Source organism: Mastomys coucha, unplaced genomic scaffold (assembly GCF_008632895.1).
Source record: "Mastomys coucha isolate ucsf_1 unplaced genomic scaffold, UCSF_Mcou_1 pScaffold21, whole genome shotgun sequence".
In the NCBI taxonomy this organism is placed as follows: domain Eukaryota; kingdom Metazoa; phylum Chordata; class Mammalia; order Rodentia; family Muridae; genus Mastomys; species Mastomys coucha.
Genome location: NW_022196904.1, coordinates 122,570,534 through 122,596,078, shown reverse-complemented (window position 1 = coordinate 122,596,078; position 25,545 = coordinate 122,570,534). Strand labels below are relative to the sequence as shown.

General features: G+C 42.6%; 1 long non-coding RNA gene across 2 annotated transcripts in view; it reads left to right on the top strand.

Annotated features, from left to right (window-relative positions):
* Window positions 1-13,724: 13,724 nt before the first annotated feature.
* LOC116100931 overlaps window positions 13,725-25,545 on the top strand; it is a 38,518-nt gene continuing 26,697 nt past the window's right edge. Inside the window, exons 1-2 of one of the 2 annotated variants that reach the window (XR_004122735.1) lie at window positions 13,748-13,830; window positions 20,663-20,741. This is a non-coding gene — a long non-coding RNA (uncharacterized LOC116100931). Of the gene's footprint in view, window positions 13,831-20,662; window positions 20,742-25,545 lie in introns of both variants that reach the window. The other variant, XR_004122736.1, reaches the window with a different exon arrangement.

Sequence of the window (25,545 nt, the reverse complement as noted above, 5' to 3'; positions counted from 1 at the left end):
TTTTAAATGTTAACAAATTCAGATAAATTGAAACCATGTAACTTTTCTCATCATAATGCAATAAAAGTGTAAAAAAAAAACATGAAGTGTATCATTTCTCTGTGGCTTTTTAAAAAACTCAATGGTCTCCTAGAATTTGTTTGTCTAATACTAATATCACAAACACAGCTTTCTTTCCATCTGCTACCTGATGTGTTGGGAAAGTGTCTGACCCTAAAATCATATAGATTCAGGAACCCTGGGGGGACAGACAGCGTGATGGCAGGAACTATAATAATGACTCTCTGAGGAGCCCAGCATTACACAAAGCCACTGACACCTTATGCAAGAAATTTATCTGTGAGGACATTTACCCAGACACTATCCTTGTGATGGATACTCAGAGCCAAGTATTGCTATTTCAAGGCAATACAAAGGACCTCTAAGTGTTGCATGAGAGACCCTTTTTTGCCTTTTGTCTACCCAGATTCACTTAGGATCTATCAGAACATCCATTCCTCAGATTTTTCAATCTCCTTGCTCATTCATCAATAAGATAGCTCTCTTTGAAATCTCTATTACAGGGGTTGACAATATCTTTGTCCTAATTTCTAAGCCTGTGCCTCAAGGCATATAGCTGGATCTAGTTTCTAATCCCTTATATAAGTTCTTTTAAAAAACAAATTGAACTTAATTTTCATGACCTCTGCATTTATGTTTACAACAGAAATGTTTCATTTCAAATTTATAATCTTATTTTATATTTTTGGGTTAGTTTTTTTTTCTTCCTTGGGCTTTTCTTGTTTCTTTTCCCTTTCAATATATCTTTTGGATGTTCTGCTTCCTGATTTTACCCAGAGGCAGATGGAAAGTATCTAGTCTGTTTCAGTTCCAACTAATGACCATCTTTGCAACTTTAAATACTGGATTGATTCAGTGGACTGAATCACTCCACTTGCCAGTCAGAAGGAGATCTACCTGAGGTCACTTAACATTGCTTTTATTTAGATTATACCTATTTCTTCTAATTTATGTTACATATTCTAGTCTATTTAACTAGTATATATTTTCTATCCCAGATCATCATTACATTTTTAATGTTTTTTATTTTGAGACTATAATGCAATTACATCATTTTCCCCATTTTCTTCCCTATAAATCATAACACAATCCCTCCCTTTTTCTTTCAAATTATTGGCATATATATATGAGATAAAGGCCAAGATTAAGCAAGATTATATATTTCTAAATATATAAATATACCCTGTTCAGTCTGTGTAATGTTATGTGTACATATATTTTCAGGGTTGACAGTTTAGTATTTGTGGTGGTTTGAATATGCTTGGCCCACAGAAAGTGGCATGATTAGGAAATGTCCCCTTTTGAAGGAGGTGTAGCCCTTTTAGAGGAAGTGTGTAAGCAGGGCTTTGAGGTCTCATATATATGCTAAAGTCTGGCCATTATGATCCAGATCCTCTTCCTGGCTGCCTATGGAAGACAGTCTCCTCCTGGCTGCCTTTGGATCAAAATGTAGAAGTCTCAGCTCCTCTAGTACCATGTCTACCTGGACCATGATGATAATGGACTGAATCTCAGAAACTGTAAGCTAACCTCAACTGAATGTTTTCATTTATAAGAGTTACCTTGGTCATGTTGTCCCTTCACAGCAATGAAACCCCAACTAAGATAGTATTAGTCAACCATCTGGCGTGCTCTTCCCCAGGGAAGGTCATTTCTCCCACTCAAAACTTTCTTTGGTTGCTGTAGTTCTTTGCATAGGGCTGAAGCTACATGAGCAGCTTTGTGGTGCTATGGCTGTGACTCACCTGATGTGGGTGCCGGGAACCAAATACAGGTCCTCCATAAGAACAGCAAGTGCTTTTAAAGCTGGGCCATCTCTCTAGCCCACAAGTTCTATTATTTTAACTTTCTTAACTTTGTCATGAGAATTCTCTAGATTTTGCACATACACTCATACCCTGACTTTAATAATATAACTACCAGTAGTGTAGCTTTACTTGTTTAGATTAAATTTTACCTCTGATTCTTTCAGTGGTTTTCCTACTTAAGCAACCCTTTCTGTCCCACATCTGAGGGCAATGTGTCTCGTTAATCCTTGTACATTTGTGATTGTTTTTGTGCTGTCATTATATATGAGTGGCCAAGTAAGAACCCTTATATTAAATATGCCCCTTCCAATTTATGAAGATTTTTTTACATCAAATATCTCTCAGCTGAATTCCTAGCTTAACTTTTCTCAGAGAGTTATCCTGCCTTTCAACCATGAAGTATTCCTTTTTAAATTTTGTTCTGTTCTGTTTTTAAAGTTTCAAGCATGCCTGAGTGTGTGTGCATGTCCATGCCCACAGAGGCCAGAAGAGGGCATCAAGTCCTCTGAAGTTGGAGGAGTTATGGGCAGTTGTGAGTGGCCTGATATGGGTGCTGAAAATCAGACTTTGTTTATTTGCAAAAACAGCCAATGCTTTTGACCACAGAGCCATTTCTCCAACCCCTTCTGTATTTCTAAGGTTTGGTAAATTTCCCTAAGATATTGAAGAAGAGTTACAGAAGCATAGGTAGACAAATAAAGTTAAAGTGGGATCCCTGAGATAGTGGCCTCCTGCCTCAGGAAGACATTTGGTAAAGAAAAGTGGAAGACACAAGGATGGGTATCTAAACAGGATCAATATGGGAAACAGGTGAATCCAAGGACTCTAAAAACATTCAAGCCATCATCAATTTAGTAGATCTCTAATCTACAGGCCAGTCCCAGACCAAATGGGTAAAGCTGTTACTTTCTTTTCCTTATGGCTTGGTCTTCTGTCTTTCTAGGTTATGCGATTCTTTGTCCATTCTTGTCAGGGAATAAGCTTACATCCTTGTTACAACATGACTTCCTGATGTCAATCTGTATTAGTTACTTTTCTACTGCTGTGATAAAACACTATGGCCAATGCAACTTATAATAAGAAGTATTTACTTGGGATACTGGTCCATGATGGCATATCACAGGCATGTCAGCAGAAATAGCTGAGCTCTCATCTCTAACTGTAAGCAGGAGGCAAGGAGTGTACTGGGGACTGCAGGAGCTTTTGAAACATCAAAGCCTGCTCCACCTTGACATACTTTCTCCAAATAGGCCACACCCCCTAATCCTTCCCAAGCAGTTCCACCAACTGGGAACCAAGCATTTAAACAGATGGGCCTATGGGTCCATTCTCACACAAACAACCTCATGATCTCTGTTTCACTGAGTTGGATGAGGGAGACTTGATGCTTTCACAGATATTCCTGTTGACGGTACTTTCCTTCTCCCTTTGTCAGTACCCTCTCCATTCAGGACTTTGGTGAGCTGAGGTTCAGTTACTGTCATCTACCCTCCTCATCCACTGTCTTGCTTCTAATCTTACGTTTTTTTTTTTCTTTCTGTATTTCATTTACCACTCCATAAGTTCTTTCGTATGTCTTTTGACTTCATTTTCTCCAAAGCCAGTGCTTCTTGTTGATAATAGATTGGTGATACATTCTTCCATGGGGTTTACTTTGTCTTCCATTTTTTCTCTTAATTCTGCATATCCCTACTCATACTATTTGTGTTTTGTTGTCCCACTGTTGCTCTTAAGCTTTGTTGGAATTTTGATTAGTTAACTTCCCTGTGACTATGATGCTGCTGCTGTTACAAAGTGTAGATTTAATGGACCAGAAAGCATCTTCTGGGTGGGGTCAGAGGACAGAGATGTTCCTAATGCTTATAGCCCATAACATCATTCTATGTTCTCTAGGATCTCTTTTTCTAGTTCTTCCTACTTAGCAGAAAAGGGAAACAAACCTCATTTTTAGTCCTATGCTAAAGAAAACAAATAGGTTTTAGGTTAAATTTACCCAATAATCTCATGATATGGGATGAAGGCCCCATCCTTCAAGAATCAATTATGCCATCTAAGTCTGTTCAGGTGAGAAGTTTATTTTATTGATTTCCATTGTTGGGCCTTATGAACCAAGTAGAGAACTATCACTAAATCATGATGACAGCCACAAAAATAAATGGTGAAGTCCACTCCTGTCCTTGCTCAGAGCAAACAACTTTCGACCAGCTAGAGTGGCTGGAATTAAAATCCAAGGCTTCTTTTTCAGTCAAAGGACAAAGAAGCCCGAAGCAATTTCTCTTTATTCACTAACTCACTGAATATGTATGTTGTCCTCTCCCAGGCACTGTGACAAGGTGAGAGCAGTGAAGCAGTTGGCCTTGGACATCTCTGTCCCGTCTGGATGCTGTATCCATATAGGATATCCTCTAACCAGTTAATATCTTCCAAAATCCTCCAAGTAGAAATATTTCCATCCTGGAGGGAAGCTCTGTGTGACTCTAAAAGTAAGCAACTTGTAAGTCTCAGGAAATCACAGAAAATTACAAGATTCACACCCCTCCTCCAGCGTCTCAAAGGCAGTAAAGGCTAAGGAGGAGACTCTCTGACCTGCTGGGCTACCAGTCAATCATGTAGAGTGCTCCAATCACTCACCTTTCACAAGTCACTGCTCATGTTGGACGGATGTTTTGCTGATACAAAAAGTCATTTCTGGTCCTGTAACTTTTTAACCCACATCCCCCTAATTGTCTACAATACAGTCATTTGCTCATCATGCTGGACTTTTATAGAACCCTTTCTTTGATGATGCTCTATCTGGAGCAAGTAAGCATCTTTTCAGGAAAAGCCACATAGCAACGCAAGGTCGGAAAACCTTGGGAAGCATTCATCATTTTCAGGCTATGGCAATGTGATTGCAGCATGGGAGTGATACATTAGACGCAAAACCTGCAGGCTGCAGCGAAGCAGGACATAGACTGACCCAGAAGGTGGCCTCTTGCTCCATCAAGAGGAACAAACAGTGAACACCATTCAGCTAGATACAAAGCTGATCAAGGTGGTTATTCAGAGAGACAGCCATGTCCTTCTAACCATGTCCCATTATTGTGTCATAACCATCGTAATCAGGTGAGCTGCAGTTACCCACAAGAGAACCTTAACAGGTAAGGGATGTCGACATTCCTTCATAGAAGAAGATGGGAAGGCTGTCAGACTTACCTGAGATTTCTGCACCTCCTCCTTGTGTGAAATTCTACCCTAGCTACACGCAGTGCCTGGAGGCGCTAGAGTACTTACAAGAGGTAGAAGGTTAACTGGAAGGGACATGGATCTATGCAGCTGTGAAAACATCATCATGGTGCATGCTGACATGAGACTTTCCAATACTGCAGCTGTTTGGGGATTACCCCATGCTCCTCTGAAAGCCCCCTCCTATGCTCTTGTAAGTGTCCCCCAATAAACTCATGAATACCCCAAAGTAGATTTGGCACAATCATTCCTTTTTCACCGTGGGTGCCCTATCTGGGGTGAGTGTATTTTGTTTACATGCTCAGCACCCTCCTCCAAAAGCCTTGTATAACTCAAAGGACCTTTCAGATAAACACCCTGAAAATCTTATTTATGTTTCAGTGTCCTTCAAGCAAACCCAGAAATTTTACCATCCTATTTTCTAGCAAATTCCGAATTTGTAAAACCACATGCCTCTCTTATCAGATGGAGACCTCAGAGATCATCCCGTCTTACCCAAAACCAAATATCCCCAGAGCCTCTCTGCGAAAGCATAGGATGGTTTCAAAAAGACTCCCACGTCTGTTTTCAAACTGTGTCAGAAAAGTAGATTAAAGGTTTTGTTCTGAGAAAAATGGGGATAAATATTGAAACATAAATTATGGTGGTACTAATAATCGCATATTTGTGCTAAGTAACTAGAAAATTATTTGAGCATTAATTCCGTTTACATATGTTCGTTCCGATCTGTCTCCCCGAAGCGTGTGAGTCTTTGGGCTTTGAAACATTTAATCACTTAGTAAGCAGCCCTCAATGGGATTGCCTCTCATTTATTGTCTTTATTGATTTTCCACACAGGAGAATGCTCATGGTATAGGAGCTGACTGCCGGAGTGAAAGAACTCTATCTTACTGGTGCAGAACAAAAGCTCCCCTTTTTTCCTTTCCTCTTTTTTTTTTCTTTTTAAAGGGCAACCCATTTTCTTCAAATCACCAACAGAGCCAGAAAGCCCTCCTTCCATCTATCAGTGGGCTGTTCTTGCTGTGTGAGAGAGTGTGTCATTCAAGTGACTACGCAGAGGAATACTTGGCTTTTAAGCTTAGTTCTCCTCGAGAGCAGAGTGGGCCCTGAGGCTCCCTGTAATGGTAACTATTGTCAGCTTGACAGGATCTAGAATCAGCTAGCTAGAGACAAATCTTTCTGGGCATGTTTATGATGGCGTTTCTACACTGGGTTTTATTGGGATAGAAAGACCTATCTTGAATGTGGGCGGCACCATGCCCTGGGTTGGAGTTAGGGACTGAATCAAAGGTAGAAAGCCAGGCAGGCAGCAAGCACTCATTGATCTCTGCTTCCTGACTGTGAATACAATGTGACCAGCTGCCTCCGGCTCCTGCTACCTTGCTCTTCCCACTCTGATGATCTGTACCCTCAAACTGTGAGCCAAAATAAACCTCTCCTTCTTTAAGTTGCTTTTGTCAGGACAAGAAAGATAACTATATACTCCAGAAGCACTCTTGGGTCCAGGGTGACACATGGATCCGTGCTCCAGTAGACTCTTGATCAATACAGAAGACCCTTTCTGAAGACAGTGCCTAGAAAACCCTAGAATTTGGTTTATTGGCACAGATAAGACGTCTTCCTGGGTTTGTTCTTAAGGGAATGTCCAAGTGACTTGATGATAGGTTGTCATTTACAGTTCAGACCCTGAGCCCCTCTGCTGCATTTTCCTAACAGCTGATCTACCAGACATGCATTTTGGGTTGATAAAGGAAACCACTGTCCTTGTCACTTAATGACTGAAGAGAGAATTTTGTGTGCTTTATTCTACCAGGGTTCCCATTCTGGAGGCAAAGATGCTGGCCACATGGCTGTGGACATCACTGATTGATCTAGGACACAAAGCCTTGCTCAGGAATTCTCCAGACACATGTGCCATTGTGAAGCCACCCACAGCAATAGTAGCCCTAACTAAGACACCCAGGGTAGCCTTCCGAAGCTCTTCTTGTGTCCTGAAGCTCAAGCCCAAGAGGAGAAATGGTAGGTAGATTGCAGCTTAATTGAGTTGGAGAACAAGATGGGGAGCCAATCCTAGCTGAGGTCACAACTGTGTGTGTATGTGTGTTTCAATCCAGCTTTCCTTTTATGAAAACCAGGGAGGTCACTGGAGTCCCACTGAGACAGGACAGAAAAACAGAAATTGTAGGGTCATGGAAGAGGAAGAGAGCTCTCCCACCCACTCGCATACACAGAATGAATGCTCAGGAGTCTAGTTAAAGCCTCTGCAAGCAGAGCGTCAAGAATCCCAACTCAAGTGACAAGTGTAGAAGGCCTTTACCCCTTCCAGCTGGAAGCCTGATAATTTCTAGGAGTCCAGAAACCTCATTTACAGGGAATCCATGCCCCTGTGCATCCCTATGGCTCCTGGCTTTGATGAGATTTAATCCTGTCCAAGGCACCTCTAAAGCCTATGCTCTCTCTTGTCAAAAATGAAGGAAAGGAAGGAAAAGTCCCTTAGTGACCCTTAGAGATGTTATCAGAGAGCCACCCAAATCATGTCCATGTCTACCACAATAATATGTAAGCCTGACCTTCCTTGAGAGGTCCTTACAACGCTCTCTGCATTTATCTCTCAGTTTTAATAAACTTTAACTCTCCTTCTCACGGACTCATCCTGAAATTCTTTTCTATGCTTGCTGCTGGAGCAAATAACCTAGAGAAGAGGCCAGACAGCTAGATGCCATGGGGCTCCCTAAGGCAGCTGACCACATTCCAGACCTGTCTGGGGATCTGCCAAGCCTGACTTGTACTGTTTACCTGAGCAGATACCACAGGAAGTGCAGTGCAGTTCGCTATTCCCTGTCAGCCAGTGGCTTTTATGTGTGACTGCTTCACAACACAGCATGTGGCATGGGGAAGGGCCTCACTTCCAGCCCCGGGGTTGGCACTGAGAAAGGAGGGGTAGAGACTGGTCTAGCTCTAACATCCAAATCAGCTTTTTTTCTAAATAGGCACAGTCAGTTTCCTACCAAGCCAAACTCAAAGTTGTTCTGAAACTGTGACAAAATGGGACTAAGCACTTCCTAATTTTGCCTAAACATATTACAAAATCTGTTAGGGTCAGAGCTTGGGCCCTAGTAACTCTGTGGAGGCCTAGCCAACCATCCTCAAGCCATTAAAGCAACAAGGAATAGTGAAAAGGAGAGAGAGGAGGTGTAGACTGCCTTGGGCAGAGGAGCATAAAAAGAGACTTAGTGACAATGCCTACTCTCCAGTCTGAGTACCGGGTTCTGACATAGGCTGTGATCTAAATGGAAACTGAGAAGTGTATCTGATTGGGAAATCGTGGTCAGGGCATGGTCCTGTCATTACTGACATCCTTGTCCTGGCTTCATCACCTCCTCCCAAGTAGTCTAACAAAGGTCAGAACTGGATGACATCTCTTCTCCAGAAACAAGTTCCTCTCCAACTAACACAGACTTAACCTTTTCCCTCTCCTAGGCTAAGATTTCTAGGGAAACGCCAATTCCTTGGAACCATTGTTTCAGTAGTCCGACAGCCAAGGGCAGGGAGGGACACAGGTATCTTTAGATCTTCATCCCTGCCCAGAATAGCTACAGTTAGAAACTAAACAAAGTCACTGTGCCACCAGCACCAAAAACCCCGCTCACCAGCCATGAATGACTGTAGGCTCTTCACCAGTGACAGCTTCTCCGCTCCCTGTGGGTAACGTTCTGAGAGCTGTAGGCATCTATAAGTAGGTAGATTAATAGAAATAAGGATTGGTGTGCCTTTGGCTAGAGATTTGCTGTACTCATTCTTAGAGGAGACAGAAACACACACACACAAAAAAAATATATCCAGTTCAAAATGTAAGTTCATATTGTACAGAAGCAAAATGTCCAGGTTGCCAAAGATTTTCTTGCATTTCAGTACACTCAGACAGTGGTTCTCCATGTAGGTTGTTGGACTGGGTTCTGACAGCAAACAGGAGGGAAAATCATACTAATAGTGTGTGTGTGTGTGTGTGTGTGTGTGTGTGTGTGTGTGTGTTCACTTATAAGACAACATTACTAACCAACCCACACCATTCCCTGACTCTTGTGCCATCTTGCAGACTGATCGGTTCAGTAACATAACAGGGTTTGTAAATAAGGGATGATTTTGTAAGGTACTTGGTTATGATAGGACTTGAGTGTGTCTCCTTTGTTGAAGACTCAGTTCCCAGTATGGTAAATATGGAAGGTGGTGGGACCTTTAAAAAGCATAGTCTAGGGAGAGATGAAGGGGCCATTAGTGAAACCACTGATAGAGGGATCAAGTTCTTTTGGAGTGTCAGTTATATAACAGACACTTCTTTGAAAGTTTCTGTTTTGAAAGCCCAGCCCTTCCCCCTACCTGTGGCTTCCCCAAATGCTTGCTTCCTCTCACACTTGCTCTTGCCATGATACATTTACTATAGGTAATATAGCCAGTGAGCACTCTCACCAGAGCCTGCACTATCTTCTTCAAATGTAGAGCTAAGCAAACCTCTAATCACACAGAGTACCTCATGGGGCTCTGGCAGTTTGTTGTAGTCATGGAAAATAGATCAATAACTGTGGTTTGTTATTTAGGTGTTCATTTTTATCAGTAATGCTTTTATTTTTAGTGAGATTTGTTCTAGTCTCTCAACCCTACAGACGAGATTTACTGAGATATCCAGTCATAGAATTGTCCTGCTTCCTAACCGTATTACATCGCCATGGAAACCTCTGCTTCTCTGGACACACTCCAAATAACCCAACTAAAGCCTGTGTTCCATCTTGGATTCTTTCTGGCATCCTCCTGCCAAGCTACCTCACAGTTCTCCAAGGTATGCACCTTCCTTCATCACCAAGACCATGCTTATGTACAGCATGTTCTTGGAGGTGATGGACAAGAGGGCATTCCTTGACAATGAATTACTGTGTATCTTTGATACAAAATGAGATAAGGTCACTTAATACCCAATTGTGGTAGTTTAAATATGCTTGACCCAGGGAGTGGCACCATTAGGAGGTGTGGCCTTTTTGGAGAAAGTATGTGGGCATGGACTTTAAGACCCTCGTCCTAGCTGCCTAGAAGCCAGTTTTCTCCTATTTGCCTTTGGAACAAAATCTTGAACTCTCAGATCTTCCTGCACCTGCCTGGATGCTGCCATGTTTCTACCTTGATGATAATGGACTTAACCTCTGAGCCTGTAAGCCATCCCCAATTAAATGTTGTCCTTATAAGAGTTGCCTTGGGGGGCTGGCGAGAGGGCTCAGTGGGTAAGAGCACTGACTGCTCTTTCGAAGGTCCTGAGTTCAGATCCCAGCAACCACATGGTGGCTCATAATCACCTGTAATGAGACTGGACACCCTCTTCTGGTGTGTCTGAAGACAGCTACAGTGAATTACACCAGAGGGAGCGGGGCCGGAGGGAGTGGGGCCAGCAGAGGTCCTGAGTTCAATTCCCAGCAGCCACACACATGTTCACGGCCATCTGTACAGCTACAGTGTACTCATACACATAAAATAAAATAAAATAAAATAAAATAAATCTTTAAAAAAAAAAGAGTTGCTTTGGTCATGGTGTCTGTTCACCCTAAGACACTTGTAAAACCCTAAGACACCAGTCTTCCTCCCACAAACCTGTACTTCCATCTAACTGTAAGAAAAGGGTCAGGCAAGACAAACCTGAAGGATGTTCTACAACATACCTGGCCAGAACTCCTCAGAACTCTCAAGACCAATACAAAAAGGGAAAATATGAGAAACTCCTGCTGTTTGGAGAAGTTGAAAAAGCCCTCAAGAATAAACCATTATGGCTTGGTTATCTTAGATGGGATCGTGGAACAAGACAGGGACATTAGAAAAACTTTCGAGGCTGCCTGTCTGCCTTGCCACTGGTGTGCCTGGAGCATCTCTGATTAGCTGCTCAGGGGAGGCAGAACACAGTCACTTTCTGTAACAGCCATTCTTAGTCTGTGTTTTTCCAGGCAGGAAACAGCAGAGTCTGGGATACTTGCTGTCTCCTGTGTACCCACATGCTGCTGGCATACTTCCGGAAGTTGGGAACTGGGCTTCCTGGTCCACACTTCCCCTCAGGGAATCCATATTCCAAGAGCCTGGGATGGGGGTGAAACCAGTTTAGTGCCCAGTGAGTGCCAAGAGTATGGAAGGGCTGGGAGAGAGAAGACCTTCTACAGGAGATTTAGGAGTAGCTCTTTACGAAGAATGCCTCTCCCTATAATGACCCTTGATGAAGACACGGTACTTGCTTGTTCAAACTGCTTTAGTTGATGGTGGATGTGAATGCATACACCTTACTCATGGTGAACCAGGGATTAAATACCTTTTGCAGGAAGGAGTGCTCAGGAAGGAAAAGCTCATTGGCTGAATACTTGGGGCCTATCTAGATATCTTATTAGCACAGAAAACTCCAGGGTTTTTATGCAAAGTGATGGATTATTACGGTCTTCTCAGTGGTGTGCTGTGGTTGTGTGTTCCAGAGCAGGTAGAGGCAGGCAGGGAGTGGCCCCATTCCTACTGTTCTCAATTCTGAGATTTACAGGGTCTGGGTTCATTCAACCTTATCAGTTCTTCTGTCTGGTGGCACAATTCATTTGCCCCACAAAAACTAACAGAACTCATAATGCAGAGAATTTAGCTGATGAAAACTGTTGCTTGTTAGAGATAAAGTTGCTTGGGTTGGTTGAAATACTTGATGAGGCATTGTCTCCCTCCAGCTCTACCACTGTCCAATCATTTCTTTCGCAGGCAAGTTCACTTCATATTAAGTAACACGGCATCTCCTTCTGGTTCTTGAAAACCCAGGAAAGAGATTCTTGGTTTAACAGTCTCATTCTGTGCTGTGAGAGGCTGGTCAGAGCCAGGGATTCCTTTCTAGACTCTGAAGTCAGCTCCTCTAGAACCCCAAGGTCCAGCAAGTTTCCTAGTAATGGGTAGAGAGCTGTTTGGATTGGTTGGCCTGTATCCCCTTGGCCAGCCCCAGCTGCTGACTCAGCCAGAGCACATCAACAGTCATCTCATGTCATTGATGAGATAAAGTCTCTTCTTGGAGAAGCCACGTCACCACTCCCTTCCCTTCCCTCCAATGTGGGATGAGAGGGTGTATCACCACACAGGTCCATGGAGAAGATGGAGTGATGGGTTACACTGTGGAGCCTTTCCCATTCACAGCCAAAGAACTAGCATGTGTAATTCCACTACTTCATGAAGAGATAAGCAATTATTAAAAGAAAGCCATGCTAGTTTATTTATAGAATTATATCTCTGTCCTAACAATATGGAATCTTTAATGCAATTAACTCGTGTCATTTTTAGACCTTTTTTTTTTTTTTTGTAAAAAGTAAATTCCATAGGTCATTGAGGGTACCTGTGACTAACTGCAACCTTAGCTATCAAATTACCACTGTTGCCTAATTTATCATTGAAGACCCAAGAATGCCATTAAAGGTAATTACTGCCTGTATGAGTCAGAAATCGTCTACAACTGAAAACAATGAATCCAATTAATTTAAGAGGTCTGTCACATGTGTTGTAGAACCAAGCTTAATGAATTTGCACAATGTATATTGTGTTTTATGAGGGCAAATTGGAATCCTCACGATGCGATGGACCTGGGTTCTCCTGGTAAGACTACTTGGGGTGGTAGGATGGGAACAGAGAAAGCCTGGGTTCCTTTTCCTACTAGTAACGGTTTCATTCACCACCCCACCCTAAACCCCTGCTTAAATTGGGACTGGAAACCCCTGAACCATCTCTGTTAGGCTTTTGAACCACTGAACGACACAAACACACCTTGCTTCTGTTTGGTTTTGATTGCTTGCTTGGCCTCGATTCCCTGCAGCATTTGGTATGATTGAGTGATTTTCAGTTGGGTTTTCTTGCCCTGCCTCTGCTAATCTGCCAGTGGTTGGTTTTTACAGCATTGCTACAATCTACTGCCTTGATCTTTTGCTGGAGTTTTTAAAGGGGTATTTTATTGCCTGTCATTACCATTCTCAGTAGCTTCTGGGCACTGTCATTTCACCAGCCTAATGTGTTACGGAGCATGCCACTCTCTGGGCCCTAGTCTTTGAGAGAGTTTCTGTTTCCTCCCAGGAGCTACATTCTCCTCATTCCTCCAACCACTCTGCTTTTTGGCCCACACTTGATTTTTTTCGTTTGAAATGAGATGTTAAAAGTCTCAAAATGACAGATAATGCCATTTAAGACGAGAACAAACTCTTCAATGGCTCATAGTATTACATTTGCATAGCCTTCGCCCAAACTGCAGCAGGACAGTAAAGTCCCATTCTACATATGTATGTCTATTTCAGAAATTTCCTATGAATGGGACTAGGTTGAAGACCCGAACCTGCATGTGCCTTCATCCAATGAGCACTGAGTGATGCTATCCTCTGTAAAGCATGTGTGGAAGTCTTTCCCCACAATATGTCATCTGGGTCTTGTGGAGGAGTGTAGTCCTTCTGAAAAACAGAGACACTTGTGAGCAGGCAAACAGAATCCTTACACCATGCTCTGGAGTCTGAACAAGGACTCAGGCAGTATGCTTGCCTGGGCAGGAACTAGATGGCTTTTGTTGCCTGAGCAACACAGCCAGAATGCTCATATGCAGGGTTCCACATTCATTGACCACTGACAACAGGCCAATCAGGGAGCTGCCTGCAGCACAGAGATAACAGGAGGCCTTGTTAAGGCGTTGACTCTGTAACCCATGGGCTTGAATGTGAGTATTTCTGTACTCATTCATTCATTCATTTGTTCGTTCGTTCAAGGAACATTAGCTGACTGATTACTACAGAGCAGACACCAGGCCGGGTGTTGCAGATCCAAAGATGAACATCACCGAGCCACCATTCCTACTCTCATGGAATTAATGCTCTAGTCCTATTTCTGCATAGCAAAAGAGAGTCCAAATCACAGCGATGGCCACACAGCCAGTGTTCAGTCTTAAAGAGTAGCTTACTATGAAAGAATCTTCATGCCTATGCATCCTAATGACCACCTAACCGACCCTAGGGCATTAGTCTTGTGTACCTGCATCTTATTTGTCTCTCTTCTTCCCTTCCATTGTAATGTAAACCTCACTTTTCTTTTTGTATAACACCAAGTGAAGCATGCAATTAAACTATTGTTGTCACTGTGTTCTAGGAGAATACCAGCATGTGGTTTTAGTCTGTGACAAAACATTGCTTGGTATGTGAATGGACAGGAGACCAAGCCCTACCTGGTTGTTTTAAGATAGATTGGGGGCCAAAATCATCAGAGAGTTTTCTAAAATGCGTGTGTGTGTGTGTGTGTGTGTGTGTGTGTGTGTGTGTGTGTGTTTTATCCTCTAGGGCAGCAGTTCTCAACCTGGGGGAGGTCACATAACAAATATCCTGCATATCAGATATTTACATTACAATTCATAACAGTAGCAAAATTGCAATTACAAAATAGCAACAAAAATAATTCTATGATTGGGGTCACTAGAAGATGGGAAACTATAACGGTTGAAGCATTAGGAAGGTTGAGAACCACTGCTCTAGATACATTTGGATTTTTTTTTTTTTTACCAAAGTTAACATTATATTAATTAGTCTTCCTTAAATGAGGGATGGAGAAGTAGCTTGGTGGTTAAGAGCACTTGCTGCTCCTGCAGAAGACCCGAGTTCAGTTCCCAGCATCCACATGGTGGCTCATAGCTACCTGTAACTTCAGCTCCAGAGGATTTGACATCTTCCTCTGGCCTCCTCAGGTACACTTACATACAAGACACCCTGACACAAACAAACACGCATGCACATAAAGAAAATTTTTAAGAAAATATTTAGGAGGGGTATGCTTTTATAATTACAAGGTAAACTAGCTCCCTGGAGTGGTTTCTGCCATTGCTTCCCTTTAAGCAAAGGGGACAGAGTTGCCTCCCATAGGGATGCTTGGTAGCATCAGAAGCATTTTTAGTTGTTATGATTGTGGGTACTATTGGTATCCAGTAGGTTCAGGCTTGGGGTGCTGTTAGACATCTCACAATGTACCAACAACCCCCACTCCTGTCACCTGCAACAAAGAACAATCTGTCCCCAAATGTCAGGTTTTCAAAGGTTGCCAAACCCTGCTTTTGAACTAACCCACCTTGAGACACACTGCATGCAGGTGAGGTTGCCAAGACCAGATGACTCTGTGAAAGCAGAGCCCAGCATCCTTCTCTCGCTCTCTGCTCCCCTTCTTTGTTTACCCATCATTTGGTTCTCTTGTGCTGCATGGCTTTTTGTGGCTTTTATGGATTCAATCTTTAACTATATGAGCTTTTCATTACCCATTCTGAAATCGTGACTGGTTGTAATGTAAATTACATAACACATCTTTCTGCAGCTTGGGATGCTGCAAGTTAACCCTCCCAGGCTGCTTATCTGTCTTCCACCACCTACCTACATTTTATGCACGGTGCTTGGCATTCTGGATTGTTCCTTTCATATTAATTTCAATGGTGCCTGGAGGGTCCCTCTCACCATATAATAGGTTGCTTTGTGAGCGATTCCAGTAAAAGAACAATTCCTCCCAAACAGTGAGATACTCTGGAATGTAAAAATGATACCCTCCGTGCATCATCCACATTTGTAGCATGCCACTCTGTCCGCAATTGTAGTGAAATTAAAATGGAAGATGAATTATTTGTCCCTTCTTTCTTTTTGAAAGTGTCCCCACTGTTCCAGGTAGCACTCGCCGCCATTTAAAACAACCAGAACTCAAAAGTTACCAGTTGAATGTAGATGAATATTTATTTTGTATCTAAATTTGCAAGCCATTAAATATCCCTTGTCCAGAGATCATTATTTCCATCATAATGGACCTCTGATGTTTTCAGGTTGTTCCAGTTTGTGATTGACCATTTGAAATGCACAGTTGTTTGTCATATTCATTGAGCTGTCACCCCCTTTAGCTCCCTGTGGTTGTCCCTCCTGCATAGTTTTTCTCACCATGATGTCTGAAGAAACTGGCCTCTCCCTTTTCACAGATCCTCAGCCTGTTGGGAAAATTAAAGAGACTTTTAGAGAAGGATGCCCATTTGGCAGGATGTGTGGAGTCTTTCAAAGGCACTGGTTTTGAGCTGTTTGCTTGGAATCAAGTCTGTTGTTTCCTGATAGCTGGCTGGTATCGTCCTCCATCAGGGGATTATGAAAAGGCACAGTAAGAAAGTAGTTTTGAATCAAGAGTCTGATGTTTTTAAGCTAGATCTTTCTTTGTGAGAAGGCTTGGTTTCCATCTTAGTCTACAGTGTCTGAGTTTCAATATTTACAACTTGTACCATGGCAACAGAATTAAAGTATTAAGTTATTAATTATAATGTTGGGGCAGGGCTTCAGCATCCCTCCAAGCATCTACATGCTGCTACTGCTGCTTACTCTGGCTGATGCTCCTGAAACCATCCTGGCAAGGATAAGGACATTTTAAAGATACTTATGCACCTCCTCCAGCTGTCGGACTACTGAAACAGTGGATCTAAAGAAATTAGAATTTCCCCAAGACTCTCATGCCAAGAGAAGAGAGAAAGCTGAGGCCCTGGTGCTGGCCAAAGAAGAGTTTTCACACAGTTCTGACAACTTTGTCAGAGTTCCTTGCAGGAGAGACTGGGAGCCAAGATAATGGTGGACTAAGGGTGGATGAGACTCTATCTTGATCAGCACTGATAAATGCAAGCATCTTGCCTTCTATTTAAACTTAAACATCTTATTTAAACTGGAAGATGGAAATGGGGGAGATGTATGTGAATCTCTTCTTTCCTCATCCCAATGTAGTCGCATGAATAGATTTTTCTCAGCTTTTCACCAGTATCTGTCCCTTTTACTAGATTATAGAAGACAGGTAGCCAAGCCTAACTTGGGGATGTCAGGACCTGGGCTGTGATGCTAAGGGCCCCAGAAACATTACCACCTTCCTGGTATGACCATGTCTATGGCTGCTCCTGGGGCAAATATCCAGGGAGGTAGAGTTCCACTTTCTAACCTGTCCACTGGCTTCTTCTAATGTTTCACCCTAAGCTGCCTTCTTCCTCATTTAACCTATTTGACTCAAAGAATAACCTATTCCAGGCTGATACCTTAGCTCCCTAATCAACAAAATGCCTTTCCCTTCACTGTTATTCACTTAACTTACCACTGTTATTCACCTAATGGACTTAAACTCCACATGGAAATTCCATGGAGCCTGCCTTTCAGCCACTTCTACTGCAATTCTCACCATCTCTTCTCATAATTCTTCATGAAATGTAGGTCTCCCTCTACTGGGGCTCATGGGCCAGCTGAGCTTTAGACCAGTGAGAAAGCTTTTCCCAGGAAATAAAATATGAGTCCTGAAGAATGATACCTGAATTGACCAAGGCTTCCTTTTTAACAATAACATTGAGGACTAGGTGTTAGAAGTTCAAGGTCATCTCAGTCTATGTTTTGAGTCTGAGCCCAGGCTGGACTACATGAGACCTTGTCTCCAAATGTCTCAGACAAATGTAATATATTTTCTCTTCTTTGTGATTCCTGACTTTCATATAGCTACATAAGATAAGATCTGAGTGACATGAAAGTAAAAGTAAACTAACTATGGAGACTGAGGAAACTAAAGAAAGAAAGACACAAAACCAGAAGAGATGTGAGGAAAAAGATTCTTGTCACACAATATCTACACCTTCCTTTCTTTTTCTGTTGCTGTGCTAGAATACGTTGGCAAACACAACTTAAGGGGGAAAGGGTTTATTCTGGCCCATAATCCATGCTGGCAGGGAAGTCAGACCAACAGGAGCTTGCGGCAGTGGTCACATTGCATCCGTGGTCAAGAAGCAGAGCAGCATGTGTTCATTTCACCTGTTCCTTTTTATACAGTCCAAATTCCCAGCCCAGGGAATAGCGTCACCCATAGTGGATATATCTTTTCATTTCAATTTACTTAGTTATCAGAATGTCTCACAAGCATGACCAGATGCCCACCTCCCAGATTAATCTAGATTCTATCAAGTTGACAGAACCATTGTGATACATATATGTGTCAAAACTTTTAAAAAATCATAAAGAGGAAAAATATGGACAACATAACTACAGGCTTAACTTATCAAACAAAACAAAACCCAAGTAAGATAGCACTTAGGACTTCTCTGTAAATCCTCTCTCTAGAACAAGAGCACAGAACTCAACAGAACAGTTAAAAAAAAAAAGAAACACTTCAGAACACTAGAAAATAAGAAGGCACAGCACAGTAAGGAACGGTTGGTGGCTTTTCTGTGTTTATTTTATCTATGAGAACAAGGGTAGTTGAGGGGGATCCTGGGTAGTTAAGGACTCCAGCCACTCTCTCCCCAGGCTCTTCATCCCAGCTCTGTGGTGTGCATATCTACCAGGGTGCAACTGGACTGTCTTTTCTTAGGGCAGAATGCAGAAGAATCTGCACCCAAGAAATGCTACAAGAAGTTCTTTAGGTTGCAAGCAAAGAGACTCTAACCAAAGTCCCTGTGAGGAAATACAAAGCACCAGTACAGCTAATTAGATAGGTAATTATGAAAGACGATATAAATTACAAGAGAATATAAATAGATCTGTTCTCGTTGTCTTCTGTTAATTGATTTAAAAGACAATTGCATAAACAACAATTGCAAAACTGTATTATTGAGCTTATGACGTGATGACTGATATCATGGTAGGTGAGCACTGACTGGAGAGATGCAGGCACAGAACTGAAGGACTCCATGTGATTATGAAGCTGTATGATAGGATCTATGACACACAGAGATGAAATGTATATGATAATGGCACAAGGAAAGGAGGAAGAAAGAATGCCAGGAAATATCTATTTAGTACAAAGAAGGCAATAGGAGCTGAAGCTGGCTCCATGGAAAATGAGGAGATGGGAGGAGGGGCACACAGTGGCCCTTGGGTAGTCACAGCACACTAGTGATTGAAGCAGGATCTTCCCACCTCTGCCCAGTCTGAGAGTTCTAGATTCAGCAAGAGACACTTTGTCAATAAATAAAGTAGAAAGCAATTGTTAAAGACACCCAATGCCAACCTACACAATACACATATACACATGTTTGCAGTGCCCACCTATATTCAAACAAGTGTAGGCATGCATGCTCATGTATACACACACACACACACACACACACAGCTGGAGAAAACAGTGCATATGTTATCCTGATTATATGAAATTCCACAAAATATGACTGATCTACAGTGATAACAAAAGCCTGGACCTCAGGAGGTCCAGAGGGCAGGAGAGGGACATTGTGAAAAGTCTGGAGGAAGCTTGGTGACAGGACCACTCAGTATATTAATGGTGAATCCACAGAGGTGTACATATAACCAAGTTTGCCAAATCACATACTGAAAACACATATGGCTTATTATATGCCATCTTTACATAAGTAAAGTGTGGTTATGTGTGTAAGTACATTTACACATGTGTGCATGTGCATGTGAAGGCCTGAGATCAGCCTTAGATGCTGTTTTCTGGAGTACATCCACCTTATTCGGCAGGACAATGTCCCTTCTGAATTTCACGGAGCTCTCTGAGTAAACTAGGCTGTCTGGCCAGTGATCCCCAAAGATCTTCCTGTCTCTGTCTCCCCAGTGCCAGGGTTACACACTCACAACATCATATACGGCCTTTTCCAATGGAACCAAATTCAGGTCTTCATGTCTGCATGGAGAGACAGGTGCTTTACTGAATAAGCTCACTCCCCAGCCCTTAAGTAAGGCTTTTAAGGAATTCCCATGAATGAGTTTCATTATGTCCTGTTGCCTGCGTCTCACCTTCTGCCCCAAACGGTAACCTAGAAGTACCTATCAGCTACTGTGCATGTTCCTTGAACTTGTAAATGAATGAAGGGAATAAGAAAGCTCAGTAACCATCCTTCCATACATCCTAACACAAAGTCTTAGTATTTTTTTTACTTCTTTCTGAAAACTGAGGGTCTGGAATTTATATTTACAGAACTATGTTCCTGTGTGGATGGCAACTGATATCAATTTCAGTAAACCAGAAATACAAAGGACTGCATAGATTTTAAATTTATAGCTGTAAAATCTGTAATAAAAGCAGAAGCAAGTATCATGGTCAGTAATTGAAGATATTCATTTGGCTGAAGGAAGGGTACCTATGGACTGCCTCTGTCACCAAACCTATTTGTTAAATCAGTACAATTGATATCCTGCGGACTATGGTCCACTGCAAGTTAACTCCGGTGATTTATGCTTCTATAACACGATTGTGGTTAGCCGTTAGAATTTAAGACTCTCCTAGATTTTTCTCTAAAATCTAACCAATTGTGCTGTTTATAAAAAGTAGAACCACGGAGCTCATACCTACTGAGCCCAGGATGCCTTTTCTAGGCATCTGTCCTGTGGTCTCTCCTGCTGCCTGCTACTGGGTCCTCTCATTAGTTGTTGGCTTCTGTTCTTTAGAGCCGTAGACAATCTGTGTCCCAGGGTGATTTACACAGCAGCTACTAAGCAATCAATAGCATTTTTCTTTCTTAAATAGTTCCCTAGCTTAGTTAATCTCATAAATGTTCCTTTCAAATTACAAAGGCAGAGTTCTTCTCGAGGACACCTCCAGGGGCCGACAAAGTACAGTGACATTTCTACCTGCCCATGTTCCTTTTGCAGGGTAAGTTGAAACTTGGAGGTCAGGTGAGGGGCAGTGGAAAAAGACAGTGAGCTTTAACCTCTAACTTGGGTTCAGATGGTGGCACTTCTACTTGGTGGCCATTTGATGGCCTCCTTCTTTGGTTCAGAAGATTTAGGGAGATTGTAAATACCCTTAGGAAGTTCCCATGGGGATGTTATAAGGTCATAGTTATAAAATATGAAGCCACAGCCAGTGTAAAGCACATGGCAGGCTCTCAAGAGATGTGAGCTTGATCACTTGTTTTCATAGACTTTTCCATGTTCTTTTGACCATGGGAAAGCAAACCCATGTTAACTGTAGGGCACATGGACTGTGCCACCAGAGTCAGCATAGGACTGGTAAGGTGGAACATGCTCAAATCCTGAAAATCTCAGAAATCCTGACCAGCAGGAGTAGAGATAACTCCCTCACTGTTTCCATGCTTGCCTTGGGGCACATAACCAGGACTACCAACCAGGTGCCTAGAATGCCTCTCCATGGTGATGAGGCATCCCAATAGGCTGAGTTTTCAGCTAATGACTTCCCCTTCCTGGATATTCTCATGCCCTCCTCAAAATTATATAATCCTTGGTGCACCCCAAATAAAGTGTATGCATTCAAATTTACCCCCAATAAAGAAATACAAGCAAGCTAAGATTGTTTCAGAGAGTTGCTTCATTACAGATCATGGGGGAAGGCCATTGCCTAAAACATAGCACTGAGATTCTTGAAGAAGGCCTGTACACCCCCACACACACCCCCACAATACACACTTGCTCCAAATTGGACTGGGATCCTATTCGTCCTGGACTCCACTTTGCCCTTCCAGCCTGGTGGCAGAGGCATCTGACACCCCAAAGGGAGATATGGACCGTAGAACCGCATTCTGGAGAGGCAGAACCCAGAGCCACCCAGCTGTGACCTTGGATAAATCAGGCTTTGGTTTCAATACTTGAAATTTAGGAATAAATTCCTAAATTTCAGCTGAAGGATGAAAACTAAACAGTCAACATTCAAAAGTTACATCAACTACAGAGCATAGGTAATGGAAGATGGCTGTTCATCTTTTGGAGCTGTGCCAGGCATGGTATTCGTATTCCTTACAAGATGGGATTATAGATATAGGATTATAGGTAAGGATCTCAATGGATAGGGTCAAATGCTGTCTGGGCTTTTCACCACAAATCACGTAGCTTTGAGATGTGTCTTTGTAAGGTCATAGAAAGTTTGTTCAGGCGAAGCAAGACAGGACACCAGGCAGGAATGATCTCAGTTTCCGTCCATCAGTGCCATCCTGTCTTTCTTTGTATTCCTAATCATGGCACACCTCACTCACTTCTAAATGTAATTATAGCTAACTCAATAAAAGAGAAACATCTTTACCCTATCTTAGCCTGCTTTGTGCTGCTATCCTAGAATACCACAGACTGGGTAATTTATAAAGAAAAAAATGCATTTTATTATGTCTCTTGTTCTAAAGAACAAGATCCAAAGACCTAGTCAAGAACTAGCAAGTAGAGCCAAGCTCATTTTCATAACAAATAAACTCTTGAAGACAATGTACCCTCTCTTGAAATAGCAACAATGAACCTATTGGTAAGGGAGGAACTTTCACTACACAAACTTTTGAGATAGCCCTAGGGCTAGTGGTAATTTGATGCTAATTCCGTTTACTTGGAAGGGGCTTTGAACTAGGAAGGAGTCAGCACTTAGGTAATTTCCTGTAAACCTTCTTCCCACCTTAATTTGTAAAATAAAGGCTAGAGCTGGTGATTGGGCAGAGCAAGGGAAGGTGGAGCAGAAAGTTGAGGAGAGAAGGAGGTGTAGGAGAGAGAGGAGGAGGTGGAAGGAAAGCAGAGTAGAAGCAGTGGCCCGGAGAAACCAAAAGTTATAAGGGGTCTCATAGATGGGGAAGACGGTGGGGAAGATGGTAGTGTAGTGGTAGATCTGCCCAATCTAGGTGCACAGTTTGTATTTATATTAATTGAGTTGTGTTTTCATTGCTGGGGCATATTTGGGTTGGATAATTACCACAACATAGACACCCTTCACAGGCCCCACCTCCCAGAATTGCTGTACTGCACTGAGTTTCAGGAAGATGGAGTCAAGCCACACCCACTTCCAAAGACTCGGTTCCCCATCTGTCCTCTTTCTACCAAGACTTGCTATGTAGCTAAGGATGACTTTGAACTTCTGATTCTTCTGTCTTCATCTCTAAATGCTGGAGTCTACAGTCACATAGACTATCAGTGCCAGTTTATGCAGTACTTGGATTGAACCCAGGCTTCACGCATGCTAAGCCAGCGTGCTCTCCACTGAGCCATACTCCAAGCCCTGCCCTTTGTTACTTTTAGTTTCTATTTTCAGTGTTGCACGGGCATTAAAGTTGAGCACTAAAATGCTTTCCCCTTAAAATTTCTTGACATTTTTATGTTTGGCTTGATGCCTGTTCTGTTCTCGAGACTGCTTTGTTGGATGTCTGAAGAGTGTTTATTCTTTGTTCTGGTTTAAAATTTTTATATTGGGACATTATATTGGACTTATAAAATTATGTCATTCCAGCATCTAATGACCTTACTCACGTTGGTGTCAAGAAGACCTGTAAGCATTTCAGCAGTGTCTACTACTGTTAGGACGCCCCGATACCATTGTTCCATTAACCCCATCCCATTGGCTTCCTCTTATCCAGGAACCAGCCACATTTACTTCACTTCTCAATACTATGGAGTTGTTTATACATAATGTTTTCTTTCTATGTCAAGGGTCTTGGGCCAAAGGGAAGAACGACCCCATTACTGCCTCATGTGCCAAAAGTGGAATGAGAGTGTTGTGTGCAAGGAGAGGGGACACTTGCATAAGGGTTCTGGGTGTGCTGCAACCATAAAGGTCTCCTGTGTATACAGTGTGGTCTGCAGCAGGTACTGTGGGGCACAAAACACATATATGCATGTGAAGTTTTATAACTGGCTTTATGACAATTTCATATATGTTTATAACACATTCCAATTACTCTCACCTCTTGCCTTCTCTTCTCTCCTCCACCATCCCTGTTGATCCGTCCTCCTCCTCCCTACAAGTCACTTTCCTACTGTCTTAGCAGGGTTTTGTTTTTAATGATTAAAAACACCATGACCAAAAATAACTTATGGAAGAGGCATGGCAGCAGATGTCCAGAATAAAAAGCTGAGAGATCACATTTACAGTCACAAACTCAAGGCAGACAGAGGAAACTGGAAGTGGGAGAAGGCCATAAACTCTCAAAGCCCACCTCTAGTGATCCACTTCTTTCAGCAAGGCCTCACCATCTAAACCTTCCTACACAGCGCCACCAACTGGGGACCAAGTGTTCAAACACCTGAGACTATGGGGGATAATCTCACTCGAACCACCACTTTTCTGTCTTTTCATTTTGTTTTTGTGACCTAGTGAGTTTAGCCACGGCCATCTGTGTGGCCATGGGTTTAGAATTAACCACTGGAGGCTGCTGGGCTCACAACAGAAGGCTGTGACTGCCTCTCCCTCAGAATCTGTAATAGTTCCACAGGGAAAGGTAGCATCCCCGTGAACAACATCCTGGCAATGATTAACTTTCTGCAGCCCCAGGGCAGGCAGCCAGGATTGCTGCAGAGCCCCGGTCTTACCCCAAAGCTGCATGTTGTACTTGAGTCACCTTGGCAAAGCACTTAACTCTCCTGTCCGTCTCCCTGCTGCTCCGTTTCCCAGCTGCCAAGAGGGCATAATGATCAGATTGGCCTTACAGGGCTTCTGTGGGATTCTGTGAGATAACAGGAAGCCCTTCACCCACTCTGGGAGGTTAACAGACAACACTGGAGAAGGACCTCTCAGACAGCAAGCTCCAAAACATCGAGGAGAGGCACGATGGAGTTTGGAAGCTCTTGTCTGTTCACCTGGCTCAGCATTGGATATGGTTAGTCACTTAAGAGATACATTTGGTTATTAGGCTGAAGAGAAATAGCTTCTTCCACTTGAGAAAGTTTTCACTCTGGTGGAGAAACGAGAACAAATGAAAACCCCAATTCCCAAGTTAGAGCCATATGAACAAACATAAACGTGGCTTGTGAGCTCAAGCTGAGAATTGTTGAAATAACGAGGATTCGGGAAACAAAAAGAAATTGGTTCTATTAGCTCACATCTGCCTAGAACAGGTTTCAAAACAGAAAGATGAAGAAGAGCTCAAAGACGGAATGCCGTTCACCATGTATATTTTCTAAAACTTTCCTTCATGAGGGTGAGCGGAAGTTGGTGTTTGCTGTGGCTTCTACTAGCCCAATGAGACAGCTCAGTCTGTAACCCCTTCAGAAAATCCTATTTCTTTTATAACTTACATAAATCGTTCTGGAGCTGGGCATGTGGCTCAGTGGGTAGAGTCCCTGCCTAGCATCTATGAAGCAGTGCTTTTCATCCCCAGCGCTCTATAAACTGGGTTCTGTAAAGCATGCTTATAATCTCAGAACTCAGGAATCAGAGGCAGGAGGACCAGAAGTTCAAGGTCACCCTCCATTAAGCAGTATGCCTAAAGCCAGCTGAGACTACCTAAGACCAGTCAAGGAAGAGAAACAGAAAGAACAACACCAAAAAGAAGAGCAAAAGAATGAGAAAGGGGGAGGGAAAGAAAAAGAGGGACAGGGAGAAGGGAGGAGAGAGAAGGAGAGAGAGAGAAAGAGAGAGAGAGAGAAAGAGAGAGAGAGAGAAAGAGAGAGAGAGAAATATATTCAGCTTATCTCACTTTAAGGATACACTTGATGTTTTTTTAAATAAACTTTTTTTTTTTTTTTTTTTTTTT